This window comes from Microcaecilia unicolor, chromosome 1 (genome assembly GCF_901765095.1).
Source record: "Microcaecilia unicolor chromosome 1, aMicUni1.1, whole genome shotgun sequence".
Lineage (NCBI taxonomy): Eukaryota > Metazoa > Chordata > Amphibia > Gymnophiona > Siphonopidae > Microcaecilia > Microcaecilia unicolor.
The window spans coordinates 367653782-367681158 of record NC_044031.1 but is presented as its reverse complement, the minus strand read 5'-3'; the positions used below and the strand labels follow the sequence as shown (position 1 = coordinate 367681158).

Sequence of the window (27377 nt, the reverse complement as noted above, 5' to 3'; positions counted from 1 at the left end):
TTGAGTGAACAGGGATGACGGCTGCGCTGGGAAGGAAAAACTACCCTAATTGGCTTCCTGGCTTACAGTGGACTAGATAAGCTCACTTCCACTCCTGTCTATTAAACCTTGTTTTCAATAGCTTTTGCTATTATTTTGGGTGAACTAAAATGGCGGCAAAATCCGCCTACTGCCGGTAAGCTCCACCTACTGGCTTCTGCCCACATAATGGGCTAGATAGGCTTATGCCGTCTCCTGTCTCAACCCCTACCCCACCTAAGACCTCCTTGTGCTGGCCCGTGCATGTGTCGGTGTGAGCCTTGCTGTATCAGCCCGGGCAGAGACTACAGTAAGTGCGTCTACTTTGAATTATTGAAGGAGAGGCGGTACTTGGACGTCTTGGAGGACCAGGGTTGAGATCACTGAGTGAGAAGCTTGTACACTCGCATGTAAACCCCGTTCTCTACTTCTTCCAACTTATCGCCAGCAGCGAACCTCCTCCTTGGGCTCCGCAGCCTCCGCTCCACAGCTTTCCTTCTCCGACCGGCGTCCCGCCCTCCTCTCTGACGCAACTTTTTCAGTAGTCCAGCGACCTGCCCTACTCTGACGCACCGGAGAAGGAAAGTTGCGGGATTGGTGGTGGGCGACCTCAGGTACGAGTTTGACGGTAGGATGGGGGGAGGGGTTTTGAGGGCGAGGTGCCGGGATCGCGGAGAGGGTGGGGGGAGATGTTCTGGACGGGGGAGAGCCAAAGAGAGAGGGGAGACCTGTCCCCCGCCCTCTGCGTGAGACACTGAGAAGAGGGATGCTCGGCGTATGAGAGTAGCTTAATACCTGTGACTTAGTATCTCTGTGATGCTGCCTCCGCTTCTGCTTAAAGCTGTTTTTGAAAATGTGCACTTTTGTCAGTCTGCTCTTGAGTGTCTGAAGAAACCACGTCCGGGGATTTCCTGAGCACTGCAGAGAGAGTGGCATCCCTGGCTTCTTTACTCAAGTGTGCATTGTTCTGATTAGGTTTATATACATGCATTTATTTGTAGCATATTTATTGTCAGTTCAGGTGACCCAGTTTTTGGAGGGAGAAACTTTATTCCAGATTTTTGAATTTACAGTGGAGTGTATCTTGCTGATTGTACTGTAGTCCTGCATTGAAATGATGGTAAGAAAACGCAGGAAGGGGTGAGTCAAAGTTTTCCTGCAGAAACTGGGTCACATTACCATTGGCAGCTCTGTCACAGTAGTAACCCTTTCAGTGAATGCTGGAGGACAATACTAAGGGCAGGTGTGCTGCAGAAGATAGCTAAGAACCTTATGCTTACTGGTATAAGCATAGGATGACTCCCAGAAGCTATTGGAGGAGCTCTGTGCAAAATTCAAAACAAAACTACAGCATGTTTACAAATGTGCAAAATTTAATGTGTTTTGCGAAAGTATCAAATTACTGTTTTTCTGGGTGTATTTTTAAAAGTAATTTTAAATTTGCTAAATTGCAAGGTTACTACCTGGAGTTGCCCCACCAGAACTGCAAGAGTTCATCATAAGACCATCCTTTCCACCACTACTTTTTCCTGGTCTGTCCCTACCTCTCTCCCCACCTCTCTCCCCACTCTTGGTGTGTTCTCCCTTGCTTTGCTCCCCACCCCACCTCCCTACCAAGGCCTAACCTTTTCTGACAATCTGCTCTGTGCACTCTTACCACAGAGTGAGAATGGATTATGTGCAGATGGTCATACTTACAGTTCTCTCTCCCCATGGCCAGTGCCTTTGCTGTGATTTCTCACCCTGTCTGGGATAAAAATGTTAATGCACTTTTAAAGGTAATAAATAGAAATAAAACAAGCCAAATATAATGATAACTGAAACAAACAGTATATTTTTGATTAGCTTTCAAAGGCAATACCTTCTTCAGATCAGACTCTAACTGGATCTCACTGCTTGTTTTCCCTTACCCCTCTCTCCTCCTTTCTTTCAGGGCCTGCCTGGCTCCATTACTGCTTCTTGCCCTCCTCCAGGTCATGGCCTGTCCCATCTGAACTCTCTCTATCCAAGGCTCAATATCTGAACCTCAGCAGCTTTCTTTCTGCATTCAGGCCAAAGCTGTCTCTGATGTTGATGCAGCCATGTTCTTCTGATTTGTGCTGGCCAGTGACGTGGCAATTGACCTTCCTTTGTTTGCCCACTGTTCCAAATTCTGTATGGAGGATAATTAATTCTGCAGTTAATAGTAGCACAGAATTCCTCCAGGAAGGAGAAGCACACATTATGCCAAATGTTTCTCTACAGCTGTCGTAGGAAAAGTCCAGAGGCCAACAGTTTTTATGCATATTTTTGCCCATTATAAATTATAATTAATTCAACCATATGAATGTAAACCAGCTTCTATCTTTTTCCATCTTGAGTAAAGTGATGTGGTAGCTGTGTTAGTCCACTTTTAACGGTAATAAATAGCAATAAAACAAAGCATAGAAAAGAAAATAAGATGATACCTTTTTTATTTGGTTAACAATACATTTTTTGGTTAGCTTTCGAAGAAGGCTTACCTTCGAAAGCTAATAATAAAAATGTATTTAGTACAGTAAAAAAAGGTATTATCTTATTTTCTTTTCTATGTTTTTATTTCTGTTATCTTTTTCCAGATATCATGCCAAATGACAGAAAGTACTCAATTTTTTTGTTTAGTATTTTTTCTGCATATGAAACATCTGTTTAAACACATCACTTTTTTACATGATGCTGAAGACATTTTAAATCGAAATGTACAGATTTTCAGCTAGGGTGATGCAGCAACATCCAACCTCAAATATGTAGAGCAGGGAGGTTTTTTTCTCCCTCATTTTTGTCTAGCTGCCAGTTTTGCTTGGAGACATTTGGTATGTATTTAGTGTGTTTGCTTTATTATACCTTACCACCCACATGTGGTGGGGAAAATTTATAAAATGTATAGTCACTGCCTACTCTGAGGGTTGATCTCTGAAAGGAAATAGAATTAATGGAACGTTTAGTGAGACCACCTCCTCACAGTGGAATAGAGAAAGGTCCTTTGAAGGAAACTTTAGAATGAGCTCATAACAGAATGGAAGAGAAAGCAAGTGGTGTGTATCACAGGACTGCTTCTCCTTAAAGGGCCATCTTGGATTCAACTGGAGAACTGTTCTGTAAGTTTCCTATTATGTGGCAGTTTTTTTTGAAACTTCTGGTCATCTGTAGAGGACATGCTGCTTTTCTTTCCCTGAAATATTGTCTTTTCCATATGTGTTTTTTTTTTTTAAATATAAAGTAAGGCCAGCATAAGAGTTGCATGTCATACGCTTTTTAAATTAAACTAATTTAGTGGCCCTTTTACTAAGCTGCGGTAAAAAGTGGCCTGCGGTAGTCTGGATGCGTGAAATTGGCATTCGCTGGGCCATTTTTATACAGCAGCTGGGAAAAAGAGTTTTTTTTGTTTTTGTTTTAGTAGGGCGGTAAATGGCCCTGCACTAAAATTAAAAGTAGCACACAGTTATTTATTGCCTGAGCGCATACCGCCACCCATTGACCTGGTGGTAAGAGCTCACGTGCCACTCGTGTGGTAATCAGGTAGTGCGCTTCAATGTGGCTGCACTTCCGATAACTGCCAAGAATGCCGCCCCCCCCCCCCCCCCCCCCGAAGTAGAAAATAGAAAACTATTTTCAACACTAACTTCAAAATTACCGCTGGGAGCCCACGCTAGCTCGGTGGTAATGTTGATTTGCATACACTACCCGTGCGTTAGCCCTACCACATCTTAGTAAAAATGCTCCTAAATAAGGCCCCCTTTTAGAAAGCCATTCTAGCACTGTTGGTGCGGTAATGACGACACAGCACATTCACTTGAATGGGCTGTGTCAGTACTGCCACCCAGCTTTGTAAAAGGGGGCCTAAATTTATAACTAGTTTTTTTGAAAGTGCTAGTCTCCTCCATGCTGATAGACTAAGCATTTTTGCTGTAGACACAAAGGGGTCTCTTACTGACAGCATGTGCTAATGCCCTTATGTATTATCTGTCGTAGGGCCCATGGCAAAAAATGGGCCCTGTGGCAAGTAAAGCAAGGTAACTCTGTTAGCATGCTCTTAATAAACAGACCCTCTAAAAGATAAACCGTTTAGGAAAACAGGCCCTTCAGCAGGCCAGTGCAAAATAAGTTAAGGACAAGTTATCTGAATATATCTAGATTGCAAGGTCAGTTTTCAAAAGAGTAAAAAGCTATAAATTTAAATGATGGTGGGAAACATAGGTGCCAGTTCTCTGAGTGCTGAGCACCCCCAATATTGAGTGACTTCCTTCATTGTGTCTAGAAAGGGATCATTTGTGTTGTGTAAGCATCCTTGATTGTTTAGAAAAGTTGTCATCTATGAGAGGAAGGGTTAAAAATTGTGCACTTTTATAGCTGTAGAGGTTCTGTGACTGTCGGTGAATGAGGATAGGGCGATCTTCTCTAAAGACCTTTTGTGTTTCAAAAATATTTTGATTAATTTCAACTGTCTTGTGTTCCAAGGAAGTTCTGAAATTCCTTTACTACGCTTTCTAGTGCCGAATCTATGCTAGCTAAGGGTTGGTGTAAAGATTTCAGATGGGAGAAAAAGGGTTATCTGAGATAAAGTGTAGACAGACTTCTACGGTCTCTGTCCTGCAAATGGCAAAAGACAGTTTATGGTTTATTCTGTGTTTATTATACTGCCTTTAGAGGGTACAACAAAACAGTCTACAACCCAATAATTAACAGCAGAAACACCAAAATGAATTCACTGAACAGAGAAGAGAAAAACAGAAAGAGAAATTCCAGCTTTGTAAAATTTAATGATTGAGGACGTAGTGAGAGGTGCTTGCAAGGCTGGACAATTCAAGCTACCTAACTTGTTGGAGGGAAAGCATGAGTAATCACCCTATTGCTCTTAAGCCTTCAATTATATTTCTGGGGGTAATTTTAGATCAGCAATTGTCTTTTTCTTCTTATGTTTCAAAGATAACTCAAAGGTCCTTTTATTATTTGGGGAAAATACATTCTCTGAAAAGATTTTTGGACATGAGAGCAGCAGATATCCTGCTACATTCTCTGGGGCTCACTAGGATCGACTACTATAATTCTTTACTTGTAGGTTGATTCAAATAATCCAAAAAACAAACAAAAAAAAAGGCTATAAGATTACTTTATGTTAAAGAGTGACCATGCTCAGCCTTTATTGCAAGAGCAACATTGGTTACCACTTTATTTAAAAAATCTTCTATCCCACACCATCTACAATTCTGGGTGACTTATAACCAACACACATCAACATATAAAATAAACACAGATTCAACATACCCTATTATAAATACAAACAGACTTTAGGGGGGGAAAAAAAAAAGGAACAAAAATTGGAATCTCAGTTTATATTAGAGTCCTCGCCCTATGACTGGCACTTTTGTCTCCCCCCCCCCCTCAATGACCAGTGCTCGTGTACTCCACTCCACACACCCCTCCCGATGACGGGCACTACTGTCCTCCACCCCCTCCTGACCGGCATTGCACTTTCTGTTCTGGTGCTCACTGAAGCCGACACCAACGGGCACCAACCCAGCACAGATCACTGGCATTAGCTTCAGTGAGCACCAGAATGGTAAGCACAAAGCAGGTAAGGGGGTGGGGTGGAAGACAGTAGTACCGGTCATGGGGAAGGAGAGGACAGAAGAGATAATCATCGGGAGGAAGGGGAGGGTGGCGGCTCCTAAAAGTAGGACCTACGAATAAAATCTGGTAAGTGCGGGTGACCGGAGAGAGCAAGAAATGCTGGTAACCATGGGAAGTGGAATGAGCGTGCAGTGAGAAATGCCCATCATTGCGGATGGGAGGAAGTTACCGTACTTGAATTTAAATCCCCCAGTTTTCCCTCTTTCTTTTGGGGGAAGGGAACTGCTACTCTCTTGTTCCCATCATAAATCTGCTCCTGGTCCCTCAGCTATATGGTAAGCCGTATTGTAGAAATTCTTTAGCATCATATCTATGTTAGTTGAATGTTCTAATGTATGTTTAATTAAGTGTACCATTAGTATTATGCTAACATTGTATTATATCTCTGGTATCTGAATTCCAGTGCTGTTAAATGTGTATATTTTTGATACTGTTTCATGGTAGTTCTATTACTAGGCTTCAAATTACTGTTTTCAAGTTTATCTCATTTATTGTATTTATGTTTATTCTTGGTTATTTTACTATTGTTATGCTGTTAACGAAAGTTTTATCTTAAACTGTACCTACTGTACACCACCTTTGGTGAATCTCTTCATAAAGGTGGTTAATAAGTCCCAATAAATAAATAAAATAAATATCTCAGTTTATACTCAAGGAGTGGAGGAGTAGCCTAGTGGTTAGTGCAGCGGACTCTGATCCTGGGGAACTGGGTTCGATTCCCACTGCAGCTCCCTGTGACACTGGGCAAGTCACTTAACCCTCCATTGCCCCAGGTACAAATAAGTACCTGTATATAATATGTAAACCGTTTTGAATGTAGTTGTCCCATTCCCTTACATATAGTAACAACACAAAACTGACAATTATAAAATTCAGTACCTGAATGCCTCAGGGTACTTTTTTCCCCCCAATACTCAAAAGCTTCCTGAAAGAGAAAGGCCTTCAATTGCTTTTGAAAAGTAACAATTGAGTCAGTCTGTTGTAGATGATGTGGCAAGGAATTCCAAAACTTTGGGCAAGGAGATCGTAAAATTTGCATCTCTGTAAATAGCTAATCTAACAAGTTTGAAAGAGGGTATCTCAAGAAAATTTCTTTGCTGATCTTAAACTCCTAGATGGTTTACATATTTTCAGAGAGTCAAATACAAAAGGAAAACATAATGCAAATATGAAAGTGCTAAACCGCTACGAGAAAAGTTACACTGGCTCCCACTCAAAGAACGCATCACATTTAAGATTTGCACTCTAGTTCATAAAATCATCCATGGAGATGCCCCAGCCTATATGTCAGACCTGATAGACTTACCGACTAGGAATGCCAAAAGATCAGCCCTTACATTCCTCAACCTTCAAGCTGCAAAGGTCTAAAATACAAACTTACGCATGCAGCAAACTTTACCTACCTGAGTGCCAAGCAATGGAACGCACTGCCGCACAACCTGAGAAAGATCCATGAACTAACAAACTTCCGAATATCATTGAAGACCCATCTCTTTAACAAGGCATACCACACAGAACAACAAATATAAATGCACGCGTCTCCTTTTTTTTTTTTTTTAATAATATGTTTGTTCTAAACTTCTACTATGTTACTCAAAATCTCTGTGCAACAATATGTAATTATAATATCTGCTTGTTTTAAACTTTTACCATGTTACTCTAATTCTCTATGTAACAATAAGTAACTATGTTCTAATCCACCACGACCAAGAACGATACATTGTAAGCCACTTTGAACCTGCAAAAAGGTGGGAAAATGTGGGATACAAATGCAATAAATAAATAAATGCTTTCAAAATTAATAAAGTAATTTTAAAATAAATCCTCCACGGCAGAGGCAACCGGTGTAAATGTAACAAAATAGGTATAATATGTTCGTGATGAGAAATTCTAAAAATCGCAGTAGCATTCTGAGCTCCTTGAATGGCTCTAATGGAACTAATCGGAAGCCCTAAGCAACAAAATATTACAGTAATCAAAGGAAAAAATAAAAGCCTGTACTGCTAAGCAAAAATTATCGCCATGCAAAATGCCACAAAGATTCTGCACACATTTCAACTTCTATATTCTGCTGAATACAGAATCAAATTTAAGATTCTGATGATTTCTCATCATGTTGTTTATACTGGAATTCTCGTGTATCTCCATAGTTTGCTTATTCCATATCAACCTCAGCGATTTTTAGAGTCAACTCAGGCTAATTTACTGAATGTACCATTGCATAAACAACTTTGGCAGGATGAATCTAGGCAAATAGTGTTCAGCTGTATTGCACCTCAATCATGAAATTCCTTACCTTTAGAAGTTCGCCTGGAAACTTCTATTCAGAATGGTGGTTAAGACATGGCGATTTAATCAAGCTTTTCTTAAAAATTAATGTTAGGTAATACGTGTTCGTATTTTTAGTGCGAGACAGAGGGTTTGTGGGGGGTTTTCTTGTACTATTATTATGATTGATGTTTATCTTTGTGTGTCTCAGATATTTATAAATTGTCCCTGTAGTTCTAAAACATCCCTTCCTATTGTGTCTATTTATGCTTTTGTCCGTTGTTTATTACAATACTTTGTATTATGATTGAACAACACTCTGATGTATTTTTGAAGAGCAGTACATTATAGGACTCAAATAATTAGTTTTTAGTGCAGCTAATTTGTTACATGACTGTTCTGCTCAAGTCATGGCGTAGAGCAGTGTTTCCAAGTCCGGCCCTGGAGTACCCCTTGCCAGTCAGGTTTTCAGGATATCTACAATTAATATGCATGAACTTGATTTGCATACATTGCCTCCATTATATGTAAATATTTTTCATGCATATTCATTGAGTGGCAAGGGGTACAATAGGCCTGGACTTGGGAAACACTGGTGTAGAGAATTCCAGTGTTACAGCAAGGACATATAATGCTGAGTTACATGTGGAATCCAAAAATGCACAATTTGGAAGGGGTAGCAACAAAAGCAGTTCAGTGGAAGAGCAGCGGTGATGGGCTGGTATATAAGGAGTCAATAAGGACTCTAGATATAATAGGGATGCCTCTAAGAAGTGCAGTGTGTGTTAAGTAAGATTTTAAATTGGAAACAATTATTAAATGAAAGCCAGTAGTACTGGTAAAGAACAGGAAATACACGGTTGATCATGCGAGTTCTGCAAAGAACTCTAATCACCATATTCTGTACTATTTGGAGGTGTTCAAGCAAAGACTACATTACAGTAATTCATGTATGTCATGACAAGAGCATGTTCACGTGTTCCTATGCAAATGTTACATCACATACATGTACACGTAAAGGGTATTATTACACACATCCACATAGTTCTTGATCGTTGTAGCTGAATTTTTGCACGTTCATCCTTCTAAATTATGGTTAGGTGTGTTTTATCCTATCCATGCTGGTCTGTCAATTTTTAGACATTCATTTTCTTTCAAATTCCCCCCAGACCTACTTGGGCCACATTGATCTCGTATTGAATATGATCACATCTGTCAAAAAGATCTCGATTCACATGCACTTGTGCTTGCTCTTCACCTGTTTGCCATATATTGATGCCTTACTGTTACAGTCTGTTTCAGTCTTCTTTTTCTATATTACATTATAATATGCATCAACTTACAGTCCAGCTTGGTTTTTTTTTATTTAGATACTTATGCAATTATTCATTTTTGTTCTTACCTCCAGCTTAAATTCACACATGTTATCAATTACAATGTTTTTAATTTTAAATTTTTTTTTATTTAGACTTATGTATTGTTGACTCCTGATGCAGGCACTATAGCCGAAACATGGCCCAGGTCAAGTCCTTCTATGGCTGTGTCCTCTCCATGTTTTTTTTTTTAATTAAATTAATGTAAACTGTTGGTAATAAACAGATTTTTCTGATACCTTTCCTTGGTCACCTCCGCTGTTTGGCTGCTGCTTTCTCACTTTGGTCCTTTCTTTTTTTGCTTCTCTTGACTCTCAAACACCTCCAACTAACCTAACTTTGTACAAATCATAAAACAGTCACTAGAGTATCCCTAACAGAAAAGACAATTTTTCTTGCTTTTTAAATTTATTTTCAGCATTTGATATATCGCAAGTGATCCCTGAGGCAACTATGTGGTTTACAGGTACTTTATGGAACTAGACCATTCAATTCTCAACCAACTGTTTTGGATTTAAAAAAAGTTGATACACTTTAGTCTCAAAGGAAATTATACATATACATGGAAATCTTAACCCTGGCTTTTAACTCTAAAAATTCCCAGTGTCGTTTCTGAAACACCTTAGGCAAATCAGGAAAACTTTTTATTTTTGACCCCAAAAATTTGTATGGCAGAAATAGAGTCTAAGCACAGTATTACAGTCTGATTCCAAAGCAAAATGTGGCAATAAAAGTTGCCACAATTACGAGTCCCAAAGCAAAAGCTGGTATAAGGAAATGGCAAGCTGACCATCACACTCCTACATCAACACAAAACATTAGCCTACCTCTAGCCATTCACTCTGTCTGACTGTATGCGATAGGACAATCTCCCTACAAGGTATCTTTGCAATATTTCATACAATTCCTAAAAGTGAAGAAAATGTCACAAAACCCTACAAAAATACCAGGACCCCCAACAGTTACCAACACAGGAAAACAGTAGTGTAGTTGTTGTGTTCGTCCAAAGAACGAAAGGTGGAATACCAAGAACAAAATTAAAATAAGGCAACATATTTTTAATTTAAATATCTCTTGACTAGGTCGTGATGGATCAACATTCAATAGTCATGCTCCTCTTATTAGAGTTTATAATTATCTAGTAACACAAAACATGAAAGAGAAGCTACATTGGCAAAATAAATCAGAAGTTAAGATGAGAATTTAAAAAACAAACAAAACAAAACCCTCACAGACAAAAGATCACATCCCAGAGAACAGCAACTGGGCACTTCTGGGGGGGGGGGGGGGGGGGGGCAGTTTCACAGGCCAGACCATTGCTTCAATAACCATATATTCATTTATTATCCTTTTATTATTTAGATTTAGCTCACACCTTTTCAACATACATATTATACCTACCTATTTTGTTACATTTACACCGGTTGCCTCTGCCGTGGAGGATTTATTTTAAAATTACTTTATTAATTTTGAAAGCATTTATTTATTTATTTATTGCATTTGTATCCCACATTTTCCCACCTTTTTGCAGGTTCAAAGTGGCTTACAATGTATCGTTCTTGGTCGTGGTGGATTAGAACATAGTTACTTATTGTTACATAGAGAATTAGAGTAACATGGTAAAAGTTTAGAACAAACAGATATTATTAAAAAAAAAAAAAAAAAAAGGAGACACGTGCATTTATATTTGTTGTTCTGTGTGGTATGCCTTGTTAAAGAGATGGGTCTTCAATGATATTCGGAAGTTTGTTAGTTCATGGATCTTTCTCAGGTTGTGCGGCAGTGCGTTCCATTGCTTGGCACTCAGGTAGGTAAAGTTTGCTGCATGCGTAAGTTTGTATTTTAGACCTTTGCAGCTTGAAGGTTGAGGAATGTACGGGCTGATCTTTTGGCATTCCTAGTCGGTAAGTCTATCAGGTCTGACATATAGGCTGGGGCATCTCCATGGATGATTTTATGAACTAGAGTGCAAATCTTAAATGTGATGCGTTCTTTGAGTGGGAGCCAGTGTAACTTTTCTCGTAGCGGTTTAGCACTTTCATATTTGCATTATGTTTTCCTTTTGTATTTGACTCTCTGAAAATATGTAAACCATCTAGGAGTTTAAGATCAGCAAAGAAATTTTCTTGAGATACCCTCTTTCAAACTTGTTAGATTAGCTATTTACAGAGATGCAAATTTTACGATCTCCTTGCCCAAAGTTTTGGAATTCCTTGCCACATCATCTACAACAGACTGACTCAATTGTTACTTTTCAAAAGCAATTGAAGGCCTTTCTCTTTCAGGAAGCTTTTGAGTATTGGGGGGAAAAAAGTACCCTGAGGCATTCAGGTACTGAATTTTATAATTGTCAGTTTTGTGTTGTTACTATATGTAAGGGAATGGGACAACTACATTCAAAACGGTTTACATATTATATACAGGTACTTATTTGTACCTGGGGCAATGGAGGGTTAAGTGACTTGCCCAGTGTCACAGGGAGCTGCAGTGGGAATCGAACCCAGTTCCCCAGGATCAGAGTCCGCTGCACTAACCACTAGGCTACTCCTCCACTCCTTGAGTATAAACTGAGATATTTATTTTATTTATTTATTGGGACTTATTAACCACCTTTATGAAGAGATTCACCAAAGGTGGTGTACAGTAGGTACAGTTTAAGATAAAACTTTCGTTAACAGCATAACAATAGTAAAATAACCAAGAATAAACATAAATACAATAAATGAGATAAACTTGAAAACAGTAATTTGAAGCCTAGTAATAGAACTACCATGAAACAGTATCAAAAATATACACATTTAACAGCACTGGAATTCAGATACCAGAGATATAATACAATGTTAGCATAATACTAATGGTACACTTAATTAAACATACATTAGAACATTCAACTAACATAGATATGATGCTAAAGAATTTCTACAATACGGCTTACCATATAGCTGAGGGACCAGGAGCAGATTTATGATGGGAACAAGAGAGTAGCAGTTCCCTTCCCCCAAAAGAAAGAGGGAAAACTGGGGGATTTAAATTCAAGTACGGTAACTTCCTCCCATCCGCAATGATGGGCATTTCTCACTGCACGCTCATTCCACTTCCCATGGTTACCAGCATTTCTTGCTCTCTCCGGTCACCCGCACTTACCAGATTTTATTCGTAGGTCCTACTTTTAGGAGCCGCCACCCTCCCCTTCCTCCCGATGATTATCTCTTCTGTCCTCTCCTTCCCCATGACCGGTACTACTGTCTTCCACCCCACCCCCTTACCTGCTTTGTGCTTACCATTCTGGTGCTCACTGAAGCTAATGCCAGCTCCTCCCGCGGTTGCTGTTGCAGGATAAGCCAGATCCCCCCACATCGGCGGGGTGGTGTCCCTCCCCCGCTCCGCGGGGATGAGCTGGACGGATTCCCCTCCCCCACTTGTGTGGGGATGAGCTGGGTTAATTCCCCTCCCCCGTTTCGGCGGTGGTGAGCTGGGCAGAGTGTCCCTTTGTGGGTGTAGTTCTCTAAGTGCTGAGTCCTGCGGATGGAGCTTGGATATCGACATACTGAGGAGTTTCCGGCAGCACATGACCACATATAGGGAGGCAAAAGGATTGCTCTCTATCTCCACCTGCTGGTAGATGGACACAACCCACCAGTCTATGGATTGATCAGCTATGATTAATGGAAAGAAAATTATCAGGTATGATACATAATTTTACCATCCTGATCTGGAATGTCAGAATTTGTACATTTCAAACTGCAGTTCGTCCAAATAGCAAGGGGTCATATTGTGGCCATGTTTTGGTGGGACTAGGGAAAGCCCAAAAGTAGAACGTCCAACAGTGATTTTTGGACGGAAATCAAAGTTCATGTCCAAAAATAAGGACCTTTTTATCTAGACCTGTTTCAAAAAGGTCCTCTGATAGAAGAACTGGCCACTGGAGGGATTAAGGCATGACCCTGTCAGGATGGCTAGACATACGCTGGACATACTTCAAATTAATATACAGTAATATTAAACCAGCTTCTGACCTCTGAGAACTCACCCCTCCCTCAGGAATCACTGAGGATGGCAAAGTGGACCAAATGGTGCTTAGAGGCCTGATAGCCCTTTTGTTTCTCAATTACTCCTGATTAACATACCTTTTGACCAGAGCTCTCTAAGAACAAAGGAAGCCAGACATAGAGGCTCCATCACAAGGGACTTCAAAGAGGTACAACCTGTGAAAATGTTCACCTTCCTGACTTCAGAAAGTAAACTGGAGTTTGGCTGGGAAGGAAGATGCGCGTTTTTTTTTATCTCTTTCTGTTCTTGAGGTATAAAGCAGAGCACATGCTCAGGGCACTGCTCTCTGTCTTTCTCTGTGCAGCAGAGCATAGAGCTCTGCTTGCACTTCTTTCTCTCTCTCTCTCTCTTTCCCTCTGCCCACCACCATCTTGAGCCCCAGAGCACAGGGCTCTGGGGGCTGGCAGCAAAGTTGCCAGGTGGGCGGTTTTACCGCCCAATTGGGCAGGTTTTCGCCAGCGGCGGCAGGAAAATTTCGCCGGCCGTGGGATGCGGTTTTTTGGGCGGTTTTCCCGTTGCCACTGTGCGAGTTCGGCGGTTTTTTCCGGGGCTTCTATTGGTCCAATTTGGTCCAATAGAAGCTTTTCCGGGGCTTCTATTGGTCCAAATTGGACCAATAGAAGCCTTTCAGGGGCGGGGTTGACGTCAGGGATGACGTAGGGGGCGGGGCTAGCGACATGGGAGGCGGGGTTAGTGATGCGGGGCGGGGTTCGGTGTCGCGGGAGATGGGGATTGGCTAAGGGCGGTTTTTGGGCGGGTTTATGGCTCGTTTTGGGCTGGGAAAATTTTTCCCAGCTGGCAACTTTGGCTGGCAGTTTTTCTCTCTTTCCCTCTCTCTGCACATGGCTCTGCTGGCTTAGCTGTTCTTTCTCTTTCTCTAAACACACACACACAGACAACCCTGTACCAGTTACCTGTACTAAGTGCTGTGAGCCTATACATATCTGCAAATATAATATACTTTATATATCCAAACTCGTGTGGATTGTGTATTCTTTGGGAACCTACTGCCTCTACAAACTCACTGCCTCTGTGAACTGGACCCCGGGACCAACCCTAGACAACGATTGCTGACAGACCCCTCCTTAATTTTCAAGTGGTTGCTGTCCCCCTCCCTCTCCCCTGAAAGTGAAACCAGAATGGAAAACCAAGCTCTATCAACTGCAGGCAGGCCATTCTGAACAAAGTAGCAAGAAGGTCAGTGCAGTGGACTGTAAACCAAGGGACACAGGTTCAAATCCCATTGTAATTCTATGAAATTCTTTTATTGGGGCTCCCCCCAAGAATATAAAAACAAGCCTGGAGGCAATGAAGTGTGTGCATTCAGATACAGTAGGCATTTTTGTGTTCCTGGAGGGATCACATTAACAACAACAACACAAAAAAATGTTATAGTGGGATTTGAACTTGTGCCCCTTGGTTTACAATCCACTACACTAGGCTACTCCTGTGTTCTGCAAGGACTTCTGTGTGGCCATTTTCATAAGAATGCTGCCAGACAGACATCCCTGTCCCTTGTTTTCCCTGTTTTATAGTTTAAAAGTTTCAGTTTGTAGAATGTTTGTTCAGGATGGACCTCTCCATTGTATAGACATCCTTCTCATGTTTTTTTTTCAAACGGGAAATCTGGATGTCTTTCCTGTTTGAAAATTGTTGAGATGAAAGGGTTTTTTTTGTAATGTTATGAGCAGGATCCGACTTGGACGATCTTTCAAAAATGCCCCTCCACGGGTAACTCCGGGTTTCTGTTCTTTTTAGTCTAACCCACAACAAAAAAGGAGGTGAAAACCCTCACGGTACCGTGAGTTATGAAACAAAGAAGTGAGGAAAGCGAACAGGCTTGTTCCTGGTATTGACAGTTTATCTATTTTTTTGGAAGAGAGGAGGCTGTTCAAGACCCCTGAGGCTGGCCTTTTGGGCCGAAACACGGCCGTGTCGGGTCATTTTTTTATATAATAAAGCATTTTTATATAATAAAGGACTTTTTTTTGGGTATCCTCGTTCGTTTTCCTCACTTCTTTGTTTCATAACTTTTTAGTCTAACACCTTTTGACTGTCACTAAGAAAGCAAAGAAACAGTATGAACATGAAAATAGTTTAGTTCCTATTGTAGCCAACTATTAAGGATATGGATACAAGAACATAAGTCACAGAGCCACCGAGAGACACAGCTGGGCCCGAGGCAAGACCTCCCCCCACCCACACACACATTCGTGCCGCCCCCGTCCCCTTACCTTCCTCAGTCTATCATCTCCTACTCCTGCGTGCGGGGACCCGGATGCTTGTATTAACACGATAACCTGGGTCACCCGGCACGCAGGAGCAGCAGGAGACAGACCCGGAAGCAGGAAGAAGCTTATCAGTGCCAGGCCCCCCTTGGAGGCTGGACTTGGGGAATTCTGCCTCCCTCCCCCTCGGTGGCCCTGAGAAGGCATACCATGCTCATAGCTTGAATTTTTTCCATTGGGAAAATATCTACTTACAAATACCTCCCACCCCTCACCTTTCTTATTTCTTTTAGAGTTTTCATTTTTATGTTCTTGTGAAAACAATGAAGAACTTGGTGCTGATTCTTCATTGTTTTCAAAGTTTTTGTCTAGACTGCCTCTACTCTCCACTGATTTGGAAATATGATCTCCAGGATGGGAAAGAATACTCCAGATGAGCTCTCGCCAACAAATTATTCAGAGGCACAGTCATCTCTATAATAAATTATATACACAACAATAAGAACTTCCATTTTTTTTCAATGCAGTTTGCAATTTTACATGCATAAAAAAACATTAAAATAAAAGCGAATACAAAACATGTCAATAATATCAATAGCCCGTCTCGCCCACACTTCTATCCTAACTCCTTCCATACTCCGTTACAAATTGTTCCTTATCAGCATGTCTTTAGAGACCACCTCCCTCCATGAGGTATCTGTGTGGTATACACCACTTCAGGATAAAAGCAAAGGGGCTCTTTTACTAAGGCGCGGTAAAAAGTAGCCTGCGGTAGTGTGGGCGCGTGATTTGGATGTGCTCTGGGACATTTTTTTTTACCGCAGCTGGGAAAAAGGGCATTTTTTAAAATGGGCTTGGAAATGGGCGTGCGCTAAATTTAAAACTAGCATGTGCCTATTTACGGCCTAAGCCCTTTTCGCCACCCATTGACCTAGGGCTCATGTGCTAGCCACGTGGTAACTGTGCAGTGCGTGCCAACTGCTGATTACTGCCGGGAATGCCCCCCCCCCCCTCCCGCGCTAAACTTGGAATTACCACTGTGTGCACTGGCTAGCCCAGTGGTAGTACCGATTTGGCACATGTTACCCGTGCAGTAACCCTCTGGCACCTTAGTAAAAGGGCCCTAAAGGGTTTTTTTTTTGTTTTTTTAATTCCTGAACTTGAAATGTGGTCCCAGCCTTTTATGCAGTTGACCTCTTGTTCCTCCACTTAAGTGTTATTAATATATTATATATATATATCTATATATATCTATCTATATATATATATATAGATATATATATATAATATTATTATATCCACTTAATATTAAATGTATCTGTCACCGTACAATGACTTTGCTAACAAAATATGTAAGCCACATTGAACCCGCAATGACTATGTTAACAAAACTATGTAAGCCACATTGAGCCTGCAAATAGGTGGGATAATGTGGGATACAAATGCAATAAATAAATAAATAAGTGTAATCACTGAGAACATTGTTAATCACTACTGTTCTTTAAGCCCTTCCTTCACTGTGGGGATTACTAATAATCCTCCCTGATTTGATCTCAGACACCTTCCTTGGGTATAGCATTGCAACCTATTTGTTAAATACATTGGTTTACTTTCACTTAGAACCCTAAAGGCCAGTGTAAAGCGCTTACCATGTTGCAGTTAGGATGGTTTTAGGTAATGGCACTCTGAAACTTGTCCTTAACCTTCCCATCAACCTAACTAGCAGTGCAGTACTGTAGTCAGAGTCAGGTGTCATTTAATCAGAGCACCCTGATTAGATATGTCAAAACTCTCCTATCCAATTTTAGCTGAATATAAGCCTTTATTAACATTGATGCATAACCGTTCAGATCAAATGTACTAATTAATTGTACCCTTAAATTTCTAATTCCCTTTGGGATCCAAAGATAAGGGGAGGTCACATCTACTGAGATCCAGTATGTCTCCCTTCAGAGCATCAGACCACTCCATTCAGTATTATGTGACTTGTACTAGGCTGCGCATTTGGTTTGCTATTCTCTAAAAAAAAAGAAAAAAAACAACTTTCAAATTTTATCAAATATTATAGAAAAAATGTACAGGAATTAGAGAGAATTGTCTTTAATTACTCATCAGACATCAGTTGTAAAGTTATAACAAAACTTACAAAATCTAACATCAGTACCTTTGGTAATTATAACTAATTATATAAAGAAGGAAGAAGGAAGTTTTTCTCATACATAAGTATTGCCATACTGGGAAAGACCAAAGGTCCATCGAGCCCAGTATCTTGTTTCCAACAGTGGCCAATCCAGGTCACAAATACCTGGCAAGATCCCAAAAATGTACAAAACATTTTATACTGCTTATCCCAGAAATAGTGGATTTTTCCCAAGTCCATTTAATAACGGTCTATGGACTTTTCCTTTAGGAAGCCGTCCAAACCTTTTTAAAACTCCGTTAAGCTAACCACCTTTACCACATTCTCTGGCAACGAATTCCAGAGTTTAATCACATGATGAGTGAAGAAAAATTTTCTCCGATTCGTTTTAAATTTACTACATTATAGCTTCATCGCATGCTCCCTAGTCCTAGTATTTTTGGACAGCGTGAACAGACGCTTCACATCTACCCGTTCAACTCCACTCATTATTTTATAGACCTCTATCATATCTCCCCTCAGCCGCCTTTTCTCCAAGCTGAAGGGCCCTAGCCGCTTTAGCCTTTCTTCATAGGGAAGTTGTCCCATCCCCTATATCGTTTTTGTCGCCCTTCTCTGCATACAAAGGTCACAGAACAGAGAGAAAGCAGAGAAAGAAAGAATGAATGAATGAAAGAAAGATTCATAGCTATAGAGAATTAGTTTCTATCGGTGGGGGGGGGGGGGGGGAGAGTACCCCCCCTGGAAATAGGCTATGACAAAGACATGAAACTCTCCTGCCATCCTGACTATTTCAGAGTCTCTTTAGTTGAGCAGTTACTTAAATACCCTTCCCATCACACAAAAGACCACCTCTTATATCACCCAATCAGCAATCTTGCAAGTACATAGGAGACCTGTGATAGGGCCTTAGTGTCCTTGCCACACCTCTGCTCAGTAACAAACAGTTGGGATGTCATGACAACTGGGGGTCTGGTTAGTTTGTTTGTAACAAGACAGTTGGTTGGGATGTCATAGCAATGGTCTTGTCAGTTTGTGGTCAGCCAGAAATTCCTGTCTTGCCACTCTCAGTGGAAACTAAACACAAACAGAAATAAGCAGATCCAAAAGACAAGGCCAGAAAATTCCAGAACAGACTTATGCTTGCAAACACCATTGGGCATTACGAATTGCAGTCTCTCCTCTACATTAAAGAAAAATCACCAGCTGAATATCATCTGCAACAACATGCCTTTTAATCTCAAAAATACAAATAATATAAAGTCTGAAAGTAAGCAATAGGGGTGACAGGGCTGAACCCTGCGAATACTCCAGCCTTGGAGCTGGCACTAAATGTAAGATATGATGGCTGCTGAGGACTTTGGGTAAAGCCCATCAAGTGTTCCCAGTTTGATTTTTGAGGTAGTGCCATAGATTACAGTAGATTTGACAAAATTACAGAGCACATCCGAGGACATGGATTGCTGTGTGGGGAAATCTTGCCTGACCAATTTACTTCAGTTCTTTGAAGGAGTAAACAAACGTGGACAAAGGGGAGCCGGTTGATATTGTGTATCTGGATTTTCAAAAGGTGTTTGACAAGGTACCTCATAAAAGGCTACAGAGGAAATTGGAGGGTCATGGGATAGGAGGAACAGTCCTATTGTGGATTAAAAACTGGTTGAAGGATAGGAAACGGAGAGTGGGGTTAAATGGGCAGTATTCACAATGGAGAAGGGTAGTTAGTGGGGTTCCTCAGGGGTCTGTGCTAGGACTGCTGCTTTTTAATATATTTATAAATGATTTAGAGATGGGAGTAACAAGCGAGGTAATTAAATTTGCTGATGACACAAAGTTATTCAAAGTCGTTAACTCGCGACAGGATTGTGAAAAATTACAGAAGGACCTTACGAGACTGGGAGACTGGGCGGCTAAATGACAGATGACGTTTAATGTGAGCAAGTGCAAGGTGATGCATGTGGGGAAAAAAGAACCCGAATTATAGCTACGTCATGCAAGGTTCCACGGTAGGAGCTACGGACCAAGAAAGGGATCTGGGTGTCGTCGTCGATAATACACTGAAACCTTCTGCTCAGTGTGCTGCTGCGGCTCACAAAGTGAATAGAATGTTGGGTATTATTAGGAAAGGTATGGAAAACAGGTGTGAGGATGTTATAATGCAGTTATATCGCTCCATGGTGCGACCACACCTTGAATATTGTGTTCAATTCTGGTCGCCGCATCTCAAGAAAGATATAGTGGAATTGGAAAAGGTGCAGCGAAGGGCGACTAAAATGATAGCGGGGATGGGACGACTTCCCTATGAAGAAAGACTAAGGAGGCTAGGGCTTTTCAGCTTGGAGAAGAGACGGCTGAGGGGAGACATGATAGAGGTATATAAAATAATGAGTGGAGTGGAACAGGCGGATGTGAAGCGTCTGTTCACGCTTTCCAAACATACTAGGACTAGGGGGAATGCGATGAAACTACAGTGTAGTAAATTTAAAACAAATCGGAGAACATTTTTGTTCACCCAACGCGTAATTAAACTCTGGAATTCGTTGCCGGAGAACGTGGTGAAGGCGGTTAGCTTGGCAGAGTTTAAAAAGGGGTTAGACGGTTTCCTAAAGGACAAGTCCATAAACAGCTACTAAATGGACTTGGGAAAAATCCACAATTCTGGGAATAACATGTATAGAATGTTTGTACGTTTGGGAAGCTTGCCAGGTGCCCTTGACCTGGATTGGCCGCTATCGTGGACAGGATGCTGGGCTCGATGGACCCTTGGTCTTTTCCCAGTGTGGCATTACTTATGTACTCTTCCTTTTCTCAGCTGTGGATCCTCCGTGCCCCAGCATTCCTCTGGTTGTCATCACGACTTTATTTATTTATGTGTACTTAGCTGCCTTTTTGGGTTTCTGCACTCTGATGCCCCAATGCTCAGAACCGTACTCGAGTGCTAGAGGCTGAGACTAGTGCTGTCATCATTGTGTGCATCATGCTCAGAGGCTCTAGCGAGGGAGACAATGAGCATGCCCAAGATTAGTTCAAATAGCATGCAAATGCAGTCAAATGGATATTAATGAGGTCATTGGCTGTTCCCTTCCAATGCTCAGATAACAGCATACAAAACAAAGCCACCCTTACAGCTGAACAAAATACGTCAGCTCCGAGCAGGCGTTAGGGTGTTTGAAGAGAGGATTTCTCATGATTCTTTTTTGTTTTTAACTTTTATTTATGCATTTTCAATACTACATTCATATTCATACAAATGCTAGAAATTTAGAATATACAATAAATGGTATTTCAATTACTAATATTAAAGAAAAATTTATCTACTACATTGACCACACTTTTGGAGGCAAGATATAGGAAATTATACTAAAGAAAAAGAGAGAGAAAAATAATATCAGAGAGTGGAGTTCCCAGTGTACTCGCTAGCGGTATTAACAGCATAGTAACCTGTGTGAAGATTCAGGTAGGAGCACCTTCCTTTTCTTTAGATACTATATATTCCTGCATTTTCTTTGGATCAAGAAATATGTAATTTACATTATTAATGGATACAAGACTTGCAAGGATATTTTAACAAGTATATACCACCTAAGGCGAGTAGTCTAGGTTTTAAAGCCATGAACTCCCATCTTCTTTTTTGTGTGTCCTTATTTAAATCAGGAAATATTTGAATCCTTTCACCAAAGAACTTAGCATTCATATGTCTGAAATATAATCAAAAAATATTGTTCCTGTCTGGTTCGAATGCAAATAATACTAGGAGAGTTGTCCTCTGTGTTACCACTTTTAATGAGCTTTCCAAGAATTCAGTTATATTAAGTTCAGGTTGAGTTTCCAAGGCCCGAGCTTTGATCCCAGTTATATACTGAGCTCTCACAATAGGTGGAAAACCTTCCGTTGGAACCAATAAAACTTCTCCAAGATATTTCTTTAACATATCAGTTGCAGGAATTAAAGGTGCTTTTGGGAAGTTTAGGAACCTTAAATTATTCCTCTTCCCTTGGTTATCAAGATATTCCAGTTTCCTAACCAGAATATCCCTGTCCTTAATCACTGATCCTGTTAAGCCTTGTACAGTCTTAATATCTCCTCTTAATTGATCTATTTTATTTTCGTTTACTTGAACTCTACCAGCCAAGAGCTCCTGAGATTGTTTTAATTCAAAGAAATCTTCTTTAATAGATTTTGTTACTTGAATAAGGGTTATGTTCATACCTTGAATAACATCCCACAGGCTTTCCAATGTGATTACTGCTGGCTTTTTAAACCCAGTTCCCAACGATGCAGTTCCCAGCTTAGTAAGAGAAGTGAGGTTTACCTTCACATTTCCCTTTGATGGTATTTCTGGAGTTGATGTGGCAGCAGGATCTCCTCTTGTAGCTCGAAAGCTTGACTCTTCGGTCGGTGTTTCTTCCTGCAACACTGTTGCCAACGAACTGCATCCGGGTCTCGGAGTAGCTGAGAGCGTGGGCGGACTCAGTGAAGCCGCTTCTATGCTGTGGTCCAGCTGACTACCATCGGACCCAACCAGCGCAGGTATCTGTAAATCCTGCTTATGAACTCCAAATTCTTCCAACGTCGATTGTCGGGGAGCAGGGTTTTCAGGCTTAGAGGAGGTCTGTATCCTGATCTTCCCTTTCCTCTTCCCCATAGTATATTTGGGGTTAGAGGATTACTTCCTCGAAGATGTTCGGTGGAGGTCTGGAGCTCACAAACGCTCAACCTCTCTCAGCGCCATCTTGCCCCCTTCTGATGATTCTTTTTAAAAAATCTGCCGGGATTTTATATAATGTGTGCAAGTCAGAGCAAATCCAAAAGTGAAAGCACACTATGGCACCTGTTTCCTGCGTTTAAGCCTTCCAAGTAAAAAAAAAAATGAAACGCTTATATTTAAGGGCGTAAAAAACAGACGCCAATGTGTTCTTCACTTTTGGGTTTGTCACGCTCATGTGCACAGGAGCTGAGCTTATTGCAAAACTCCACATGCGCCAAGCATGCCCCAATCCTTGCTTATGCTTTTATACCGTGCTTATAATTTACAATACTACACGAATCACAGTCAGGATTTAGATCCAACCACAGCACTGAAACAGTGTTAACCACTCTCATAACCAAATTCAAACAATTAATTGCAACCAGATACTGTGTGTTGCTCCTACAATTTGACATGTCCAGCGCGTTCGACATGGTAAGCCACCAAATATTCTCAAACATCCTAGGCTACTTTGGAATTGGAGGAAATGTACTAAGATGGTTTAAAGGCTTTTTAACAGCAAGAACTTATCAAGTGACTTCAAAATCCAAAACGTCAACACCATGGAAACCCAAATGTGGAGTACCTCAAGGATCTCTGCTCTCACCAACCCTTTTTAACCTAATGATGACACCATTAGCCAAATCGTTATCCAACCAAGGACTTAACCCGTACATCTATGCAGATGATGTCACGATATACATCCCGTTCAAACACGATCTAACCGAAATCACAAATGAAATCAAATACAGCCTACAAATAATGAACTCATGGGCGGACGCATTCCAACTAAAGCTAAACGCAGAAAAGACACAATGTCTTGTCCTATCCTCACAATACAAACAAACCCAATACCATAAATACCCCAGATTACACCCTTCCAGTCTCTGACAGCCTGAAAATTCTGGGAGTCACAATTGACCGAAATCTCACACTTGAAGGCCATGCGAAAAACACAGCAAAGAAAATGTTCCATTCAATGTGGAAACTTAAAAGGATCAACTCTTTCTTCCCAAGGGAAGTATTCCGCAGCCTGGTACAATCAATGGTGTTAAGCCATCTAGACTACTGTAATGCCATCTATGCCGGCTGCAAAGAACAAATCATTACGAAGTTTCAAACCGCTCAAAACACAGCAGCTAGACTCATATTTGGGAAAGCGAAATACGAAAGCCCCAAACCCCTAAGAGAAAAACTACATTGGCTCCCATTAAAGGAACGAATTTCGTTCAAAGTTTGCACCCTGGTCTACAAAATTATTCATGTGGAAGCCCCGACCTACATGTCAGACCTGATAGACCTGCCTACTAGAAACGCAAAAAGAGCAACACGCACATTCCTCAATCTCCACTACCCCAACTGTAAAGGAATAAAATACAAATCCACATACGCAACCAGTTTCTCCTACATCTACACGCAACTATGGAACGCACTACCGAAGGCCATAAAAACAACGCAAGACCTAACTATCTTCCGAAGACTACTGAAAACTGACCTGTTCAAGAAGGCATACCATAAACATCCATCCTAAATACTAAATAATAAGACTGAACATGAACTAAACAAAACCGAACTCTTATCAATTGACTGACTAACCTCAATACTATTAAGGAACAAGCACTTTAACTCTTATGCCGAAAAGGACTCCTTTATAATTGATGACCTAACGAATGTTACAATCCAATCTATCACTCAGGAACCTATATGCAATGCCATAATGTATTATTCTTTACCATGTATGTATGCACCTTAATACAATACCATTTGTAATTCTGTTACCCGGAATAGCAATTGCCATTGCGGTAAATGTAAGCCACATTGAGCCTGCAAGTTGGTGGGGAAATGTGGGATACAAATGCTACAAATAAATAAAATAAATCATATCATTTCCTTTGAGCATTGGTGAACTAGGTTTCTACGTTGTTGTCTTACAGCGACAGTTCCGAACATTGGCCAGCAGAAGAATGAATCTATATTTTATTTGCATTGAATCTTAGCTGCCAAACACTCCCCAAGCTTTCTAAGATTGCTCATTTTGTTTACTTCGTCCCTTTCCTACTAGGTCCTCTGCAGTATCACTTACTGAATGCAGCTGGCCCCAGGATTGATCGCCCGAAGAACTCTGATAATCCCTTCCCACCTCCTCCTATGACCACTGCCTTTTGGTTGTCTCCCTCAACCAGTTTGTAACCTAATTTCATGTCTAGGCTGTTCAGTTTATTTATGAGCTTCCTCTGTAAAGCAGTGTTGGAAGCTTTCCAGAGCTCAAAATATCTCATATTTCAGTGCATGCCCCGATCAATCCTTTTCACCCTGCAACCAAAAGAATTAGATCAGATTTATTTGACCTGTGTTTCCTCTGCTAAATTCATGCTGCCTTGGATTCATGCTATTTCACTTAGTGGTGACTATTAATTTGCTTACCACTGAGGTTAGACTAACTGGCCTGCTACCAGCTTCCTACTACTACTACTATTTACCATTTATATAGCGCTACAAAGCGTACGCAGCGCTGCACAAACATAGAAGAAAGACAGTCCCTGCTCAAAGAGCTTACAATCTAATAGACAAAAAATAAAGCAAACAAATCAATTAATGTGTAGAGGAAGAGGAGAGGAGGGTAGGTAGAAGCGAGAGGTTATAAGTGGTTACAAGTCAAAAGCAAAGTTAAAGAGGTGGGCTTTCAATCTAGATTTAAAGATGGTTAAGGAAGGGCAAGACGTAGGGGCTCAGGAAGTTTATTCCAGGCGTAGGGTGCAGCGAGCCAGAAGGAGCGAAGTCTGGAGTTGGCTTCCTCCCCATTGTGTACTGCGTATGATGAGGAACAAGATTTGCCTTTCTCCAGTTCTCCAGAACCACTCCCCTCTTCAAAGAGTGATGGAACAGAACTGTCAGTGTCATTGCCAGAACCTCCCTGTGATTCCTTAGAATCGTAGTATAAGGGTAACCAGTTGACACCTTAAGACACATGCGACTCACTCAAGGTAAAAGTGTGGCTTTTAGAGAAGCCCTGGCAATAGTGCAAGCATTGTCATTGGCCACCATTGGCTGAAGTGTGGCAGTGCTGGTCCAGACAGACTGAAGGAAGCAGCAGACTGTGATGATGGGGTTGATCCCATAAGTGTGCTAGCTCTGGGGGGTGAGAGAGGGGGAGGGGGATTGGGAAATGACAGAAGCAGGAAAAGTGAGTAAGGAGAGAGTGATTTTTGAATACACCCTGATACTAATAAATGTAGAGACCAACCAGGAAGAGTAAGATAGTTCTGGTATTACCTTACACTCTGGTTTGTGGTTTCTTGACTCTTGGTCTGTGAACTGGCTACATCGTCATTGGATGCGGTCCACCTGCCTGTGCTCCCTTACCCAGTATCAGTGTGTGGAATTATCAAAAACACTTTGTACAAAGTGATATGTGTGTCTGCAGCTGCTGTGGTCCTCCTTCAGTCTCTTCTTTTGAACGTGGACAATGAGTATTATTTGATGCTTCTTTGTTAATCACACCACACCCACCCAAGCCCACTCTTGGCTACGCCACTGCCACATAATTTCAGAACTATGTGTGGAAATTTTAGCTCTTGTCACAATGTATTCTAAGCTGCTACAGAGAATTTGGAAGCACACTTGGAAAGTTTGTCATCTTAAATTTTACTACTTTTTGTGTTGATTCAGCTTCTTGTTTAATATTACTTTAAGCTGCTGTGCCTGTCATTGGTTGGTCCAGTCTCCTCTGTTATGTGCACTAAAACTTGCATTCCTATGGATGTCATTACATTTAGCGCACCCTAAAAATGCTAGTGTGTCTTAGTAAAAGAGGCGCTTAGAGCATAAGTCCAAGTGGAAATATTTGCTCATATACTATTACAGGATAGTATATGATAAGAGCCCAGCCGTTCTGAGAATTTAGTCTTGCCAGATTACAATCTCTGGATTGTAGACTGTATTAACCACTTCTGTACCTATGACCTGCCTGACTCTGCTTGGGTTATCCAGAAAGTTACTCATGTGAAGCAAATGTCAGAATCCTCAAATGACATTTCCAGCGTAGGTTTCACTTTTTTTTTTTTTAAGGTGATAAAGCATCCTGTCAGCAGTTTCAAAGAACACCGAAATAGGTTGCAGGTGGAAAGTGAAACTTCAGTTTGTCCAGTGTATAGAAGTTTTGTTTTCCATACTTGCTGGTGAAGAGATGCACTTACAGAGCTGACTTGCACCGGCACCCTTTATCTTGTCTATTCACTCACTACCAGTAAGACGAAAATATATCATAGATAATGCATTTAGCATTAACAATATAATAATGCAACCCCCACCTATGAATATAACTAAATTAAGTCAACTTTTCATTGGAGATGATAATATGGAAGTTTTCTTCCACTCTGTGTTTTGTAGAGAAGAATCCTCTGCTAAACCAAACTCTTTAGTTTCCGATTTAATACATTTTTTTAATAGTTCCTTAATGGAGGAAAATCATTTTGTATGCATTCTTCACTGTATGTATAAGAATCCCTTGTACATCTGATATGTCTGTGTAATTTTCCCAGTTATATATATATGCAACTACTTATGCATGTGGGGGGCATTTTTGATATGTCTAAATCCGAATTGAGATGTTTTTCTGAAAATGTCTCAATCCAACATCTAGCACACAGTCATAAGTAAACCAGAAAAATGTCTACATTTGATTCAATTTATGGCTTTGAGGTAGACGTTTTCAGGCTGAGCATATCCATCTGTAAGTACCATTTTTGACCCCCTCCCCAGGGAAAAATGTAAAAAAAACAAGCCATAGGAATGTCTGTCTGGCAGCGTTCCTAGTAAACTGGCCACACAGACATCCCAGCAGTACAGAGGGGCAACCTGTCAATGCAGTGGACGTCACATGAAGGGACCCAGGTACAAATCCC

The 27377-nt window shown here is 40.9% G+C and overlaps 1 long non-coding RNA gene across 2 annotated transcripts in view; it reads left to right on the top strand.

Annotated features, from left to right (window-relative positions):
• Window positions 1-217: 217 nt before the first annotated feature.
• Window positions 218-27377, top strand: part of LOC115460271 — a 164087-nt gene continuing 136927 nt past the window's right edge. Inside the window, exon 1 of one of the 2 annotated variants that reach the window (XR_003940442.1) lies at window positions 218-328. This is a non-coding gene — a long non-coding RNA (uncharacterized LOC115460271). Of the gene's footprint in view, window positions 329-539; window positions 633-27377 lie in introns of those variants that run through there. The other variant, XR_003940443.1, reaches the window with a different exon arrangement.